We start from the raw sequence: 21,004 nt of genomic DNA, 5'->3' as shown, positions 1-21,004 counted from the left end.
GCGGAGCAAGTAGTGTCGGAGCAAGTTATGCCAATGTAGTTTGTTATAAATGTGGAAAACTGGGCTACATTATTAGAAATTGCCCGAAACAGGAGAACACGAATGGACAAGGCCTCGGAAGAGTTTTCAATATTAATGTGGCAGAGGCACAGGAAGACCCGGAGCTTGTTACGGGTACGTTTCTTATTGACAATAAATCTGCTTACGTTTTATTTGATTCGGGTACGGATAGAAGCTATATGAGTAGAGATTTTTGTGCTAAATTAAGTTGTCCATTGACGCCTTTGGATAGTAAATTTTTACTCGAATTAGCAAATGGTAAATTAATTTCAGTAGATAATATATGTCGGAATCGAGAAATTAAACTGGTTAGCGAAACATTTAAGATTGACTTGATACCAGTAGAGTTAGGGAGTTTTGATGTGATAATCGGTATGGACTGGTTGAAAGAAGTGAAAGCAGAGATCGTTTGTTACAAAAATGCAATTCGCATTATACGAGAAAAAGGAAAACCCTTAATGGTGTACGGAGAAAAGGGCAACACGAAGCTACATCTTATTAGTAATTTGAAGGCACAAAAACTAATAAGAAAAGGTTGCTATGCTGTTCTAGCACACGTCGAGAAAGTACAAACTGAAAAAAAGAGCATCAATGATGTTCCCGTCGCAAAAGAATTTCCCGATGTATTTCCGAAAGAATTACCGGGATTACCCCCACATCGATCCGTTGAATTTCAAATAGATCTTGTACCAGGAGCTGCACCAATAGCTCGTGCTCCTTACAGACTCGCACCCAGCGAGATGAAAGAACTGCAAAGCCAATTACAAGAACTTTTAGAGCGTGGTTTCATTCGACCAAGCACATCACCGTGGGGAGCTCCTGTTTTGTTTGTCAAGAAGAAAGATGGTACATTCAGGTTGTGTATCGACTACCGAGAGTTGAACAAACTTACCATCAAGAACTGCTACCCACTACCGAGAATCAATGACTTATTTGATCAACTACAAGGCTCGTCTGTTTATTCAAAGATTGACTTACGTTCCGGGTATCATCAAATGCAGGTGAAAGAAGATGATATTCCAAAGACTGCTTTCAGAACACGTTTCGGTCATTACGAGTTTATGGTCATGCCGTTTGGTTTAACTAATGCACCAGCTGTGTTCATGGACCTTATGAACCGAGTGTGTAGACCATACCTTGACAAGTTTGTCATTGTTTTCATTGATGACATACTTATTTACTCAAAGAATGACCAAGAACACGGTGAACATTTGAGAAAGGTGTTAGAAGTATTGAGGAAGGAATAATTGTACGCTAAGTTTTCAAAGTGTGCATTTTGGTTGGAAGAAGTTCAATTCCTCGGTCACATAGTGAACAAAGAAGGTATTAAGGTGGATCCGGCAAAGATAGAAACTGTTGAAAAGTGGGAAACCCCGAAAACTCCGAAACACATACGCTAGTTTTTAGGACTAGCTGGTTACTACAGAAGGTTCATCTAAGACTTTTCCAGAATAGCAAAACCCTTGACTGCATTAACGCATAAAGGGAAGAAATTTGAATGGAAGGATGAACAAGAGAAAGCGTTTCAGTTATTGAAGAAAAAGCTAACTACGGCACCTATATTGTCATTGTCTGAAGGGAATGATGATTTTGTGAATTATTGTGACGCATCAAAGCAAGGTCTCGGTTGTGTATTAATGCAACAAACGAAGGTGATTGCTTATGCGTCTAGACAATTGAAGATTTACGAACAAAATTATACGACGCATGATTTGGAATTAGGCGCGGTTGTTTTTGCATTAAAGACTTGGAGGCACTACTTATATGGGGTCAAAAGTATTATATATACCGACCACAAAAGTCTTCAACACATATTTAATCAGAAACAACTGAATATGAGGCAGCGTATGTGGATTGAATTGTTGAATGATTACGACTTTGAGATTCGTTACCACCCGGGGAAGGCAAATGTGGTAGCCGACGCCTTGAGCAGGAAGGACAGAGAACCCATTCGAGTAAAATCTATGAATATAATGATTCACAATAACCTTACTACTCAAATAAAGGAGGCGCAACAAGGAGTTTTAAAAGAGGGAAATTTAAAGGATGAAATACCCAAAGGATCGGAGAAGCATCTTAATATTCGGGAAGACGGAACCCGGTATAGGGCTGAAAGGATTTGGGTACCAAAATTTGGAGATATGAGAGAAATGGTACTTAGAGAAGCTCATAAAACCAGATACTCAATACATCCTGGAATGGGGAAGATGTACAAGGATCTTAAGAAACATTTTTGGTGGCCAGGTATGAAAGCCGATGTTGCTAAATACGTAGGAGAATGTTTGACGTGTTCTAAGGTCAAAGTTGAGCATCAGAAACCATCAGGTCTACTTCAACAACCCGAAATCCCGGAATGGAAATGGGAAAACATTACCATGGATTTCATCACTAAATTTCCAAGGACTGCAAGTGGTTTTGATACTATTTGGATAATAATAGATCGTCTCACCAAATCAGCACACTTCCTACCAATAAGAGAATATGACAAGATGGAGAAGTTAGCACGACTGTATTTGAAAGAAGTCGTCTCCAGACATGGAATACCAATCTCTATTATCTCTGATAGGGATGGCAGATTTATTTCAAGATTCTGGCAGACATTACAGCAAGCATTAGGAACTCGTCTAGACATGAGTACTGCCTATCATCCACAAACTGATGGGCAGAGCGAAAGGACGATACAAACGCTTGAAGATATGCTACGAGCATGTGTTATTGATTTCGGAAACAGTTGGGATCGACATCTATCGTTAGCAGAATTTTCCTACAACAACAGCTACCATTCAAGCATTGAGATGGTGCCATTTGAAGCACTTTATGGTAGAAAGTGCAGGTCTCCGATTTGTTGGAGTGAAGTGGGGGATAGACAGATTACGGGTCCGGAGATAATACAAGAAACTACCGAGAAGATCATCCAAATTCAACAACGATTGAAAACTGCCCAAAGTCGACAAAAGAGCTACGCTGACATTAAAAGAAAAGATATAGAATTTGAAATTGGAGAGATGGTCATGCTTAAAGTTGCACCTTGGAAAGGCGTTGTTCGATTTGGTAAACGAGGGAAATTAAATCCAAGGTATATCGGACCATTCAAGATTATTGATCTTGTCGGACCAGTAGCTTACCGACTTGAGTTACCTCAACAACTCGTGGCTGTACATAACACTTTTCACGTCTCGAATTTGAAGAAATGTTTTGCTAAAGAAGATCTCACTATTCCGTTAGATGAAATCCAAATCAACGAAAAACTTCAGTTCATCAAAGAACCCGTCAAAATAATGGATCGTGAGGTTAAAAGACTTAAGCAAAACAAGATACCAATTGTTAAGGTTCGATGGAATGCTCGTAGTGACCCGAACTGCTTAAAATTTTGGGACGAAATTTATTTAACTGGTAGGTACTGAAGTGACCCGAACTTTTCCATGTTTATATTTATATTAAATGAAATTGTTATTTACATGATTAAGTGTTTCCAACATGTTAAGCAATCAAACTTGTTAAGACTTGATTAATCGAAATAGGTTTCATATAGACAATTGACCACCCAAGTTGACCGGTGATTCACGAACGTTAAAACTTGTAAAAACTATATGATGACATATATATGGTTATATATATAGTTAACATGATATTATGATAAGTAAAAATATCATTAAGTATATTAACAATGAACTACATATGTAAAAACAGGACTACTAACTTAATGATTTTTAAACGAGACATATATGTAACCATTATCGTTGTAACGACATTTAATGTGTATATATCATATTAAGAGATATTCATACATGATAATATCATTATAATATAATAATTTAAAATCTCATTTGATATTATAAACATTGGGTTAACAACATTTAACAAGATCGTTAACCTAAAGGTTTCAAAACAACACTTACATGTAACGACTAACGATGACTTAACGACTCAGTTAAAATGTATATACACGTAGTGTTTTAATATGTATTTATACACTTTTGAAAGACTTCAATACACTTATCAAAATACTTCTACTTAACAAAAATGCTTACAATTACATCCTCGTTCAGTTTCATCAACAATTCTACTCGTATGCGCCCGTATTCGTACTCGTACAATACACAGCTTTTAGATGTATGTACTATTGGTATATACACTCCAATGATCAGCTATTAGCAGCCCATGTGAGTCACCTAACACATATGGGAACCATCATTTGGCAACTAGCATGAAATATCTCATAAAATTACAAAAATATGAGTAATCATTCATGACTTATTTACATGAAAACAAAATTACATATCCTTTATATCTAATCCATACACCAACGACCAAAAACACCTACAAACACTTTCATTCTTCAATTTTATTCATCTAATTAATCTCTCTCAAGTTCTATCTTCAAGTTCTAAGTGTTCTTCATAAATTCTACAAGTTCTAGTTACATAAAATCAAGAATACGTTCAAGTTTGCTAGCTCACTTCCAATCTTGTAAGGTGATCATCCTGAAATGTCCCGTTCTTATTGATTAAAAACGTTCCATATTAATTGATTTCGTTGCGAGGTTTTGACCTCTATATGAGACGTTTTTCAAAGACTGCATTCATTTTTAAAACAAACCATACCCTTTATTTCATAGATAAAGGTTTTAAAAAGCTTTACGTAGATTATCAAATAATGATAATCTAAAATATCCTGTTTACACACGACCATTACATAATGGTTTACAATACAAATATGTTACAACAAAATAAGTTTCTTGAATGCAGTTTTTACACAATATCATACAAACATGGACTCCAAATCTCGTCCTTATTTAAGTATGCAACAGCGGAAGCTCTTAATAATCACCTGAGAATAAACATGCTTAAAACGTCAACAAAAATGTTGGTGAGTTATAGGTTTACCCTATATATATCAAATCATAATAATAGACCACAAGATTTCATATTTCAATACACATCCCATACATAGAGATAAAAATCATTCATATGGTGAACACCTGGTAATCGACATTAACAAGATGCATATATAAGAATATCCCCATCATTCCGGGACACCCTTCGGATATGATATAGATTTCGAAGTACTAAAGCATCCGGTACTTTGGATGGGGTTTGTTAGGCCCAATAGATCTATCTTTAGGATTCGCGTCAATTAGGGTGTCTGTTCCCTAATTCTTAGATTACCAGACTTAATAAAAAGGGGCATATTCGATTTCGATAATTCAACCATAGAATGTAGTTTCACGTACTTGTGTCTATTTTGTAAATCATTTATAAAACCTGCATGTATTCTCATCCCAAAAATATTAGATTTTAAAAGTGGGACTATAACTCACTTTCACAGATTTTTACTTCGTTGGGAAGTAAGACTTGGCCACTGGTTGATTCACGAACCTATAACAATATATACATATATATCAAAGTATGTTCAAAATATATTTACAACACTTTTAATATATTTTGATGTTTTAAGTTTATTAAGTCAGCTGTCCTCGTTAGTAACCTACAACTAGTTGTCCACAGTTAGATGTACAGAAATAAATCGATAAATATTATCTTGAATCAATCCACGACCCAGTGTATACGTATCTCAGTATTGATCACAACTCAAACTATATATATTTTGGAATCAACCTCAACCCTGTATAGCTAACTCCAACATTCACATATAGAGTGTCTATGGTTGTTCCGAAATATATATAGATGTGTCGACATGATAGGTCAAAACATTGTATACGTGTCTATGGTATCTCAAGATTACATAATATACAATACAAGTTGATTAAGTTATGGTTGGAATAGATTTGTTATCAATTTTCACGTAGCTAAAATGAGAAAAATTATCCAATCTTGTTTTACCCATAACTTCTTCATTTTAAATCCGTTTTGAGTGAATAAAATTGCTATGATTTCATATTGAACTCTATTTTATGAATCTAAACAGAAAAAGTATAGGTTTATAGTCAGAAAAATAAGTTACAAGTCATTTTTGTAAAGGTAGTCATTTCAGTCGAAAGAACGACGTCTAGATGACCATTTTAGAAAACATACTTCCACTTTGAGTTTAACCATAATTTTTGGATATAGTTTCATGTTCATAATAAAAATCATTTTCTCAGAATAACAACTTTTAAATCAAAGTTTATCATAGTTTTTAATTAACTAACCCAAAACAGCCCGCGGTGTTACTACGACGGAGTAAATCCGGTTTTACGGTATTTTTCGTGTTTCCAGGTTTTAAATCATTAAGTTAGCATATCATATAGATATAGAACATGTGTTTAGTTAATTTTAAAAGTCAAGTTAGAAGGATTAACTTTTGTTTGCGAACAAGTTTAGAATTAACTAAACTATGTTCTAGTGATTACGAGTTTAAACCTTCGAATAAGATAGTTTTATATATATGAATCGAATGATGTTATGAATATCATTACTACCTAAAGTTTAGTAGGTAAACCTACTGGAAGTGACAAGAAATGATCTAGCTTCAAAGGATCTTGGATGGCTTGAAAGTTCTTGAAGTAGGATCATGACACAAAAACAAGTTCAAGTAAGATTTTTACTCGAATTAAGATAGTTTATAGTTATAGAAATTGAATCAAAGTTTGAATATGAATATTACCTTGAATAAGAAAGATAACCTACTGTATATATCAAAGGTTTCTTGATCTTAGATGATTACTTGGAATGGATTAGAAAGCTTGGAAGTAAATTAGTAAACTTGAAGGGATTTTTGAAGTGTTCTTGAAGTGTTCTTCCTATGATGATTATAGCTTGATTCTTGAAGTGATTTTTGATGAAGATGATGATTAACTACTGGAAAAATACGTTCATAATAGTGTGTGTGTGTTGAGAGAGAATTAGAAAGAGAATTGGAAGTGAAATGGAGTGAATGATGAGTGGTAATTGGTGAGTGGTGAGTGGGGTTAAAAGGAGTTCTAGTTAGCTGACTAGCTCATGATAGAAGTTAAAATTGATTAGTCATACATGACATAATCAAGAGTGGAATCTCATGCTAGTTCCTATTGGAATATACCCATAGTAAGTACGTTTTGAAGCTGTGTATAATACGGGTAAGAATACGACAAGAATTTTTGATGAAAGAAACGAATGGGAAAGTAACTGTAACCATTTTCGTTAAGTATGAGTGTTTTGATATATGTCTTGAAGTCTTCCAAAAGTATTTTAATACATCCAAATACACTACATGTATATACATTTTAACTGAGTCGTTAAGTCATCGTTAGTTGTTACATGTAAGTGTTGTTTTGAAACCTTTAAGTTAACGATCTCAATTAATGTTGTTAACCCATTATTTATTATATCTAATGAGATGTTAAATTATTATATTATCATGATATTATGATATATTAATATATCTTAATATGATATATATACATATAAATGTCGTTACAACGATAATCGTTACATATATGTCTCGTTTCGAAATCCTTAAGTTAGTAGTCTTGTTCATATGTATATAACTCATTGTTAATATACTTATGTAGATACTTACTTATCATAATCTCATGTTAACCATATGTATATCCATATATATATCGTCATGTCGCTTTTACAAGTTTTAACGTTCGTGAATCGCCGGTCAACTTGGGTGGTCAATTGTCTATATGAAACATATTTCAATTAATCAAGTCTTAACAAGTTTGATTGCTTAACATGTTGGAAACATTTAATCATGTAAATATCAATCTCAATTAATATATATAAACATGGAAAAGTTCGGGTCACTACACATCCAACCTCAAGAAATCTTTATTTCTTACAGTAGGTTATCATTCTAATACAAGGTAATAATCATATTCAAACTTTGGTTCAATTTCTATAACTATAACAATCTTATTTCAAGTGATGATCTTACTTGAACTTGTTTTCGTGTCATGATTCTGCTTCAAGAACTTCGAGCCATCCAAGGATCCGTTGAAGCTAGATCCATTTTTCACTTTTATAGTAGGTTTATCCAAGGAACTTAAGGTAGTAATGATGTTCATAACATTATTTGATTCATACATAAAAAGCTATCATATTCGAAGTGGTAAACTAGTAATCACTAGAACATAGTTTAGTTAATTCTAAACTTGTTCGCAAATAAAGTTAATCCTTCTAAATACACTTTTAAAATCAACTATACACATGATCTATATCTATATGATATGCTAACTTAATGATTTAAAACTCGAAAACACGATAAACACCATAAAACCGGATTTACGCCGTCGTAGTTACAACCGGGGGCTGTTTTGGTTTGGATAATTAAAAATTATGAAAAACTTTGATTTAAAAGCTATACTTCTGAGAAAATGATTTTTCTTATGAACATGAAACCATATCCAAAAATCATGGTTAAACTCAAAGTGAAAGTATGTTTTTCAAAACAGTCATCAAGATGTCGTTCTTTCGATGGAAATGACTACCTCTTTCAAAAATGACTTGTAACTTGTATTTTCGACTATAAACCTATACCTTTTCTGTTTAGTTTCATAAATTCAAATTCAATACGAAACCGTGGCCGCTTAAATCACTCAAAACGGAATAGAAACGAAAAAATGGCGAGCAAAACAAAATTGGTAAAAACTACTCATTTTAGTTACGTGAAAATTGGTAACAAATCTATTCCAACCATAACTTAATCAACTTGTATTGTATATTATGTAATCTTGTGTCAAACCCCATCCAAGACCCCCTGGACGAAATCATCAATATCTGATTTCATTGCGGTGATCGACTCCAAGTAATGTCCTTAACACGAGCAAATGCACAGCGGAAGACTTAATTCGTACCTGAGAATAACATGCTTTAAAATGTCAACATAAAGTTGGTGAGATATATAGGTTTGATGCTAGCAGCGTAATAACTATGGACCATAAGATTTCATATGTAAACATTTTAATAAAAATATTCTAAGTGGTTGAGCACTTGGTAACCATACTTAACATTTAATCACGTCGCATATTCCCTTTATTATGAAATCTTACTACACCGTACCAAGTGTAGTCACGAAACGAAGTACTGTGCAACCGTTGAATACTGGTCGTCCAGTCCGGTTGGGGTTGTCAGGCCCGATAGATCTATCAACAGGATTCGCGTTTACAATACCGCTGTAAATAACAGTTACCAAGCTACAGGGAAGTATGCCAGTGGTACAACTCAACGTAGAATATATTTTTCAGTTACTTGTGTCCATAACGTAAAACATAAAATACATGTATTCTCATCCCAAAATACTTAGAGTTTAAAAGTGGGACTATATACTCACCTAATCTATTTTGTAGTAAAAATACATATAACATCCTTGAACAAGTTTAAGGTTGGCCTCGGATTCATGACCCTATACCATGTATATATATTAACACATTATAAATCAGCTAAGATTATATATTTTCTGTTATGTATCAAGACCGATATTATGATTTCATTAATACTTATAAGACGTTATGGTACCTATTGATATTTAATTAATGTTACAACAAATATATTAGTTAAAACCAAATTTTTAGGTAATATTAGTATACTTTATAAATATCGTTCGTTTGCAAAATTGATAATTTATAATAATACTAGCTTAAAATAATAATAGTAATGATAGAATTATTTAGTGAAGAAAATATATAAATTTTAAAAATGATAGTTTTAATAATATATATGATACAATAATATTACAAATGATGTGATATTAATATAATAATAATAATAATAATAATAATAATAATAATAATAATAATAATAATAATAATAATAATAATAATAATAATAATAATAATATTAGTAGTAATTGTGGTAATAATAGGTAATAATCATAATATTGCTAATTGCTAATAATAATAATAGTAATAATTAATAATAATAATTAATAAAAGTAAAACTACCTTAGAAAAAGGCTTCCAAAGAGAGTTATGCCTCTTAAGAGGCTCGAACCCCCGACCCCTTGAAAAGGATGACACGCACTGACCAGTTGGGCTGTCGCCTATTTTCTGTTTTAAAACCCACACAATTACTTATAACCCGTAATATTGATGACCATGTTCTTCTTCTTCCCTCACATCATACGACCCACTCCACTTACTAATCGTATAACAGTTATATGTTGTTTTTAAATTATAAAACCGAAACATCAATCAATTAAATGTAATTATAATTAATTAAAACAGATAGGAAAATAAAAACAATTCATACAGCGTGTTTTATGAACTTCGAAGAACTCATGATCTGATTTCCAAATCCAGGACGTTTTGGGTAAATAGTTCTTCATGAAAATTATTCAAATCCTTATCTATAAACCTTCTGTAATCCTAATTGAAGCTAAAACATCTTCTTGATTTCAAATTCATTCATAGAAAATATTTATTTATTTTTAAAACCGAACCTTTGATTTGATAATTGGAGCTCGTCAGATCGAATTGGAGTCTGAAACATTGCATTTAGTTTTAGAAAAAGATTTCAAACACAACTACATTTACACATTCTTTAAATTTATTCAAATTCGAGTTTTGACTCAAAAGTTAGAAGAACAGAGGTCGAGCTCTTAATATCTGTTTATTTTTCGAAAGCCAGGGGATATTGAATGAGTCTGTGTGATTGATGGAAGTAGAATACTTATAACAATCCTAATTGTTTGCAATGACAATAGATAAGAACGTGTAACAATGTTTGACAGATAGTTCAATAAATAAATAACATCAATATAATGAGCTGGGTAAATATAATACAGATTCGATCCAATTGCATTGTGACAAAATTGAGATCGACAGGTTGGATCACGGGACAAACAGAAACAGGAATAAAAAAAATTACAGAACTGATTAGTATATATATACGAGTATGTAGCTGTAAATAATTATTATAATTTGTTGTTTCAACATATAATTCGTATTATATTTTTTTTTTATATAGATATCTGATTGATTTTCTTTTTATTATATATATCTTTTTGTATATATGTGTTTATTTGTATCTATGTAATTTATAAGTCTTTGTTAATAAACAAATATATTAGTAATATTAATAATAAGAATAACAAAGATAATAAATAAGGTAATGATATTAAAAAAAAAAAAAATTTAGTGATAATAATTATATGTCATGATAATAAGTTGTATTTTAATATTAATAATAATAAATTTTGATAGTAATGATTCTTTAATGATATTGGTAATAATAATAACTAATAATAATAATACTTTTATTAATAAAATTATAATTTTACTACTAGTCATAATTTTAATGATATTAACAGTAATTATAATAACTTAATAATAATCATAAATCAAATGTAATAAATCCCATATAAATATGATAATATTAATAACACTGGTATTAATACCAATATTACTATTTATGTAAGTAAAAATATATTAATATGACAATTATATTTCTAACTGGTTTTATATATTAGTAATTATGTAATACCTGTTATTCATATAACATATTACATAATAACTTTTGTTAAATCATTATAATATGAATATAATACTAGTTATACATAGGAATCATATAGATTCATTTTAAATTACACCTACTTATTGTGTATCTAATTTTACATAATTAATTCCAAATGTTTAAATTAAATTTTATAATTTAAATTATTATATATACCTACATTTATATATACATATTTATTTACAATCAATTGTTCGTGAATCGACAGGCTTAGTCAAGAGGGTAACTAATTATCCAGATATAGATTTCAGACTTTCTAGACTCAACATTAAGGTTTTTGCTTATCGTGTCGGAAACATATAAAGTTTAAGGTTTAAATTTGATCGGAAATTTCCGGGTCATTACAGTACCCACCCGTTAAAGAAATTTCGTCCCCGAAATTTGGTAGAGGTTGTCATAAATAACATTAGGAATGTTTTCATGACAAATATGAGGTAATAATAGAGTTTTATCATTATTGGAGGATATGGATAAAACGATTCGATCATGTGGTGCGCACGAGTGAAACTATCACAAAAAGATGAAATGAGTAATAATATGGAATCGTTTGACCAATGTCATAGTCATGATTGATTTCCGGATTTTAAGGGATTTAAAGAAAATCTTATGTAATAAGATTTGGTTCTTCGACGATTTAGGAATCAGAATCTCCTTTGATTTAATGCGGTAATCTGTTTCGATTTCTTTGTCGGATATTTTACTATAAACCCACCTCCTTCCCTTCCTATTTGCTGTGATTTTTACCCCAATTTCTATTGCGGGGCTTTGTCCCTTCGTTTCTTCTTCCCGTCCTTAAGTTAAGCGATAAATGGTCCGAAATTCGTAGGTATAAGATTTGGAAGGAACATAGCTAATGTTCTAAGAAAGAAAGGGTATTGGCACGATTTTGATTTGTTAAATTACTAGAATACTCTAGAAAAGATAGAACTATCAAGACGACATGTTCCTAATACTTTTGGAGATTGGATAGAATGTAAGAGCCGTGTAACATGGCACATGATGACGGTACTGTGAATCATCACATTTCATTAGAAACTTAACATGACTTACTGTAATATAATGAAGTTGATCAAGTTTCATTATATTATACTAATTCATGCATCAGTTCCCAACACTACTTCAAAACATTCATATTTAAACTCGAAGATTTTAGAACTTAGAAACTAACACAGTTTCTTTTATGTTGTATCGCAGATGTTACGGAGTGGTAAATGTTTTCAGATAAAGATTGTTGTGAAAATATCTCCAGAAATATGGAGAATATGTATAACGGAAGATATGAAGATATCTTATAATATCTAAGATAAGATGATGATGAAGAATATCATCCGGGAAAGGTTTAGAATAAAGTGTAGGGTTCTTACTAACAGTTTCAGTGGGCACTGAATTGTTTGGATTCTTTGAAGTCGGGTTTAGTTTACATGATTTGTCCACGATCTCCTTCATACTTTACTCAATCCGTTTTCCAGTTTCAATCCTTCTCTTTTTCTGGGCTTTTCCAACATACTGTACTTCATTGTAAACCTTTGACTATTAAGGTCGTTTACGGTTTTTGCTGCTTCATCAGCATTTCAAGAACTACTTCATAGTCCAAGATGTTTTTCAGAAACTTCACATTTGAAATATGTAATTCTTAGGGATAGACGTTTTCGGTATAACTGGGAGAATTTCTACGAGATTTTCAAAATACTGATTGTGAATTTCGCCAAAGAGATAACGAGTTGCTGGTACGTCTACTGATGATGTTGTGAAATATAAAAGGTTTTCTGGTAATGACGGCAAAAGGACAAGGTATAAATATTGAGGTTATAATAGGAGTAGTCTCACTGAGAAATCGAAGTGGAGCTGTGACAAAATTAGCTTCTTGAAAAGGAATCATATGATTGTTTTTGCTAATGGATGATAAGGAATTCAACACGGATGTGATTTAACTATAACTTCGGTTTCGAAAGTTTTTCAGGTGCATAACTGTATGCATAAATCTTTCTTTCGTAGATAAAGTGTGGCTGGTTCAACTTTTCGATCGAGGTGTTTTCAAGAATCATGAAAAGTTGTGGATGCGAATTGTAGTCGTCAAGATACGAATGAGGTTTAAAATAGAATCAAGTGGCAAACTTGAAGAATTGTTTAGTTTCATAGGTTATAATCAATATTTTAATTCATTTTATTTGCCCATAGTTAGTAGTCTATTAGTTCGATTGTTCAATGGTCCAATAGTTCAACAGTTCAACATATTCATATATAATTTAATATACATAATTAATACGTATCGTGACCCGTGTACCGGTCTCAGTGTCGATCACAACTCAAAGTATATATATATTTTGGAATCAACTCCGACCCTGTATAGCCAACTCCCACCTTCACATATAGAGTGTCTACGGTTGTTCCAACATATGTATATAGATGGGTCAATATGATAAATCGAAACCTTGTATACGTGTCCCGACAGTATGTACAGTGCAAAAATTAAAATTGCAAGAATGTAAATTGCGATAAATTAAATGTTAATCAGTTAGCTGGGAGCAGTTAGCCGGAACAGTTAGCGTGTAATCCTAACCGAATTTCAATTAGTTAATTCGTCTGTTTCTAACACTTTTTATTTTGTCCAATGTTTCCTTCGTTATGCCACTTGTTGGATTCTGATAGGTCAAAATCCAAATATGAAATTTGAATGAAAATGGTTATTCTGTGGTGAACGGATACGTATATCGATAGTTGTAAGTAGGATAGTAAATGATCGTTGAATCAGATTCGAAGAATGTACAGTGTAACTTATTAATGTGAATTCTAAATATACCTCGGGTACTACCCACCCGTTAAAATATTTTCATCATCAACAGTTTGTACGAAAGAATTTTTAATTACAATCTTTATGAAAATATACTTGCATATATATTTTCTTCGGATGTAATTATGAATTTAATGAGTCAATCGTATATTAGACTCATTTGATTTATTGTTAACGTTAGATTACATAATCTCTAAAACTTTAGAAATCACATAATCGTCATGTAGAATGAGGATAATTAAGATAGAGCGATACGTAAAGCGAAAATAATCGATGTATAACGATATGTAGAACGAAGATCATACTTGATGTACAGATGGGGTTATTGAGGCGTGTGAAGTTGATATCCGAGATACAGGTGGTGATGTTGAGAGTTACGACGCGGTTATGGTTTAGGGATGATAAGGGTATTGTCGACGTCGATGATGGTGGTACTGATTATGCTGCGGGTGCTGCTGCTGGTGTTCGTAACCTTCGCACCAGGTTCTCCAAAGTCGTCACACGAGCGCGTAGTTCGTTAACTTCTTCTAGTACTACGGGATGATTGACGGTTGATGCGAGCGAATGAATAAGATTTGAGATATTGGATAGTATATAATCGTGACAAAATACTCGGAAAATGGGAGAGAAATGGTTTCTCGAGCAAGTTCGCCGGTAAATGCTTCAGGTTCATCTCCAAGAGGCAATTGGGTGGATGGAAAGGATTTTCGATGTGAGATGATTTTCGAATATCGGATGATATTCTAACTATATAGGATATCTATATATAACACTAAAGATTTTGTAGACTACAAAGGAACCTACGGCATTTGTCAGGCAAGTCTACAGATGCGCTAAAATATGAATTATCGGATACGATAAGATATGAATTTTGTCTATACACTATCAATGCAGTAAATGCAGTGAGACGTGTCTAGACTTTAGAATGATAAGCAGGCAATTTCCTAAGGATGATAAGCAAATGATTTCCGACTAGAAACGATAAGCAAAACTTTTGTCATGTAGACACGGTCAAAGTCCAGACTCATTAATGTATCCTAACAACTACTAGTCAGACACACTAATGTAAGACCTGGTTCACTAAGACCACCGCTCTGATACCATTCTGTCAAACCCCGTCCAAGACCCCCTGGACGAAATCATCAATATCTGATTTCATTGCGGTGATCGACTCCAAGTAATGTCCTTAACACGAGCAAATGCACAGCGGAAGACTTAATTCGTACCTGAGAATAACATGCTTTAAAATGTCAACATAAAGTTGGTGAGATATATAGGTTTGATGCTAGCAGCGTAATAACTATGGACCACAAGATTTCATATGTAAACATTTTAATAAAAATATTCTAAGTGGTTGAGCACTTGGTAACCATACTTAACATTTAATCACGTCGCATATTCCCTTTATTATGAAATCTTACTACACCGTACCAAGTGTAGTCACGAAACGAAGTACTGTGCAACCGTTGAATACTGGTCGTCCAGTCCGGTTGGGGTTGTCAGGCCCGATAGATCTATCAACAGGATTCGCGTTTACAATACCGCTGTAAATAACAGTTACCAAGCTACAGGGAAGTATGCCAGTGGTACAACTCAACGTAGAATATATTTTTCAGTTACTTGTGTCCATAACGTAAAACATAAAATACATGTATTCTCATCCCAAAATACTTAGAGTTTAAAAGTGGGACTATATACTCACCTAATGTATTTTGTAGTAAAAATACATATAACATCCTTGAACAAGTTTAAGGTTGGCCTCGGATTCATGACCCTATACCATGTATATATATTAACACATTATAAATCAGCTAAGATTATATATTTTCTGTTATGTATCAAGACCGATATTATGATTTCATTAATACTTATAAGACGTTATGGTACCTATTGATATTTAATTAATGTTACAACAAATATATTAGTTAAAACCAAATTTTTAGGTAATATTAGTATACTTTATAAATATCGTTCGTTTGCAAAATTGATAATTTATAATAATACTAGCTTAAAATAATAATAGTAATGATAGAATTATTTAGTGAAGAAAATATATAAATTTTAAAAATGATAGTTTTAATAATATATATGATACAATAATATTACAAATGATGTGATATTAATATAATAATAATAATAATAATAATAATAATAATAATAATAATAATAATAATAATAATAATAATAATAATAATAATAATATTAGTAGTAATTGTGGTAATAATAGGTAATAATCATAATATTGCTAATTGCTAATAATAATAATAGTAATAATTAATAATAATAATTAATAAAAGTAAAACTACCTTAGAAAAAGGCTTCCAAAGAGAGTTATGCCTCTTAAGAGGCTCGAACCCCCGACCCCTTGAAAAGGATGACACGCACTGACCAGTTGGGCTGTCGCCCATTTTCTGTTTTAAAACCCACACAATTACTTATAACCCGTAATATTGATGACCATGTTCTTCTTCTTCCCTCAAATCATACGACCCACTCCACTTACTAATCGTATAACAGTTATATGTTGTTTTTAAATTATAAAACCGAAACATCAATCAATTAAATGTAATTATAATTAATTAAAACAGATAGGAAAATAAAAACAATTCATACAGCGTGTTTTATGAACTTCGAAGAACTCATGATCTGATTTCCAAATCCAGGACGTTTTGGGTAAATAGTTCTTCATGAAAATTATTCAAATCCTTATCTATAAACCTTCTGTAATCCTAATTGAAGCTAAAACATCTTCTTGATTTCAAATTCGTTCATAGAAAATATTTATTTATTTTTAAAACCGAACCTTTGATTTGATAATTGGAGCTCGTCAGATCGAATTGGAGTCTGAAACATTGCATTTAGTTTTAGAAAAAGATTTCAAACACAACTACATTTACACAGTCTTTAAATTTATTCAAATTCGAGTTTTGACTCAAAAGTTAGAAGAACAGAGGTCGAGCTCTTAATATCTGTTTATTTTTCGAAAGCCAGGGGATATTGAATGAGTCTGTGTGATTGATGGAAGTAGAATACTTATAACAATCCTAATTGTTTGCAATGACAATAGATAAGAACGTGTAACAATTTTTGACAGATAGTTCAATAAATAAATAACATCAATATAATGAGCTGGGTAAATATAATACAGATTCGATCCAATTGCATTGTGACAAAATTGAGATCGACAGGTTGGATCACGGGACAAACAGAAACAGGAAAAAAAAAATTACAGAACTGATTAGTATATATATACGAGTATGTAGCTGTAAATAATTATTATAATTTGTTGTTTCAACATATAATTCGTATTATATTTTTTTTTTATATAGATATCTGATTGATTTTCTTTTTATTATATATATCTTTTTGTATATATGTGTTTATTTGTATCTATGTAATTTATAAGTCTTTGTTAATAAACAAATATATTAGTAATATTAATAATAAGAATAACAAAGATAATAAATAAGGTAATGATATTAAAAAAAAAAATTTTAGTGATAATAATTATATGTCATGATAATAAGTTGTATTTTAATATTAATAATAATAAATTTTGATAGTAATGATTCTTTAATGATATTGGTAATAATAATAACTAATAATAATAATACTTTTATTAATAAAATTATAATTTTACTACTAGTCATAATTTTAATGATATTAACAGTAATTATAATAACTTAATAATAATCATAAATCAAATGTAATAAATCCCATATAAATATGATAATATTAATAACACTGGTATTAATACCAATATTACTATTTATGTAAGTAAAAATATATTAATATGACAATTATATTTCTAACTGGTTTTATATATTAGTAATTATGTAATACCTGTTATTCATATAACATATTACATAATAACTTTTGTTAAATCATTATAATATGAATATAATACTAGTTATACATAGGAATCATATAGATTCATTTTAAATTACACCTACTTATTGTGTATCTAATTTTACATAATTAATTCCAAATGTTTAAATTAAATTTTATAATTTAAATTATTATATATACCTACATTTATATATACATATTTATTTACAATCAATTGTTCGTGAATCGACAGGCTTAGTCAAGAGGGTAACTAATTATCCAGATATAGATTTCAGACTTTCTAGACTCAACATTAAGGTTTTTGCTTATCGTGTCGGAAACATATAAAGTTTAAGGTTTAAATTTGATCGGAAATTTCCGGGTCGTTACATCTTGAGATACCATAGACACGTATACAATGTTTCGACCTATCATGTCAACACATCTATATATATTTCGGAACAACCATAGACACCCTATATGTGAATGTTGGAGTTAGCTATACAGGGTTGAGGTTGATTCCAAAATATATATAGTTTGAGTTGTGATCAATACTGAGATATATATACACTGAGTCGTGGATTGATTCAAGATAATATATATCGATTTATTTCTGTACATCTAACTGTGGACAACTAGTTGTAGGTTACTAACGAGGACAGCTGACTTAATAAACTTAAAACATCAAAATGTATTAAAAGTGTTGTAAATATATTTTGAACATACTTTGATATATATGTACATATTTGTTATAGGTTCGTGAATCGACCAGTGGCCAAGTCTTACTTCCCGACGAAGTAAAAATCTGTGAAAGTGAGTTATAGTCCCACTTTTAAAATCTAATATTTTTGGGATGAGAATACATGCAGGTTTTATAAATGATTTACAAAATAGACACAAGTACGTGAAACTACATTCTATGGTTGAATTATCGAAATCGAATATTCCCCTTTTTATTAAGTCTGGTAATCTAAGAATTAGAGAACAGACACCCTAATTGACGCGAATCCTAAAGATAGATCTATTAGGCCTAACAAACCCCATCCAAAGTACCGGATGCTTTAGTACTTCGAAATTTATATCATATCTGAAGGGTGTCCCGGAATGATGGGGATATTCTTATATATGCATCTTGTTAATGTCGGTTACCAGGTGTTCACCATATGAATGATTTTTATCTCTATGTATGGGATGTGTATTGAAATATGAAATCTTGTGGTCTATTATTATGATTTGATAATATATAGGTTAAACCTATAACTCACCAACATTTTTGTTGACGTTTTAAGCATGTTTATTCTCAGGTGATTATTAAGAGCTTCCGCTGTCACATACTTAAATAAGGACGAGATTTGGAGTCCATGCTTGTATGATATTATGTAAAAACTGCATTCAAGAAACTTATTTTGTTGTAACATATTTGTATTGTAAACCATTATGTAATGGTCGTGTGTAAACAGGATATTTTAGATTATCATTATTTGATAATCTACGTAAAGCTTTTTAAACCTTTTTTGATGAAATAAAGGTTATGGTTTGTTTTAAAATGAATGCAGTCTTTGAAAAACGTCTCATATAGAGGTCAAAACCTCGCAACGAAATCAATTAATATGGAACGTTTTTAATCAATAAGAACGGGACATTTCAAGTTTTAAGAACTAAGTAAGTAATGTTTGGCAAATGACATGCGTATCTCACAGTTTCTTAATAGTATGTATCATAGGTTATGTCAATAACCTAGATACCAATTAATTCACAACCAAGTTATATAAAAGTGTGACCCAATCCAGTTTACTTACATAAAACATAATCACAACGATTACTCGAATGCGATTACACAATTTTGTAATTAAAATATCATTCAATCACCAATTACAGTATTACACTCATACCCTAATCACTAAAAAATATTTATGTAATCTTCTAGATCACATAAGTATTGATACAGAAGTTATATATTACGAATTAACTCACATTAAACATTCAATAACATATGTGAATGAATTAAAGTACTAAATGAACACAACAATGAATCTTTGATTAATCACAAAATTAATAACTTAACAATAATTAGAACCTAATGAGTTACAATAAAAAAATCAGGTTCAATCAGTCAAGTGAACACAAAAGAATTAGCTACCCATAATAATTAGGGAAAATTGATTCAAAATGCATTGAACTTTCACACAATTCCTATTGTATGCATTCAACTTTAAAAGTTCCTATTGTATGCATTCAACTTTTATATTTTTCTTATTGTATGTATTGGAAGGGTAGTAACCGTTAACCATCTTATGTGTTTCCAGTTACCTAAAAAATTTATCCATGTCATCGTCCACATCAGATCATTATTCCATGCTGGATTTTTCATCTGGCATCTTATTTAAACCCTTTGTTGATAATTCTTTTCCATCTTTTCACAGTAAAAACCAAACACCCAAACATGGCTGCTTTTTCATCTAGTTCCAAGAACACCGTGACTTCAAACCAAGGAAGAAACTTTTGTGATTGTGGAAATCGATTGTATGAGAGTATTGGATGGATAAAGAAAAATCTGGGAAGAAGATTCATTGGTTGTCCAAATTTTGTAAGTGTTTATTTTCCCCTAATTTTGCCCTAATTTTGCCCTAATTTTGCCCTAATTTTTTTTTCCAGCTTTTTCCCAAATTGGTGTTTGCTTTTACAGGGCAAACCAAGAAAATGTAAAGTTTTTTGGTTTATTGATGACGAGCTTCCAAACCAACACTACAAAGATTTGTTGTATGAAATGCATTTGGAAATTATGAAATTGAAGTCTCAAAGTATGTGTAATCGTGATGTTGAAGATTTGAAACTTTTGGAAGAGTTAGCAATGTTCAAGTCGAAGCTCAAATTTTATGATAGGTTT

This window comes from Rutidosis leptorrhynchoides, chromosome 5 (genome assembly GCF_046630445.1).
Source record: "Rutidosis leptorrhynchoides isolate AG116_Rl617_1_P2 chromosome 5, CSIRO_AGI_Rlap_v1, whole genome shotgun sequence".
In the NCBI taxonomy this organism is placed as follows: domain Eukaryota; kingdom Viridiplantae; phylum Streptophyta; class Magnoliopsida; order Asterales; family Asteraceae; genus Rutidosis; species Rutidosis leptorrhynchoides.
The sequence above is the reverse complement of the archived record's forward strand: the minus strand, read 5'-3'. Positions refer to the sequence as shown.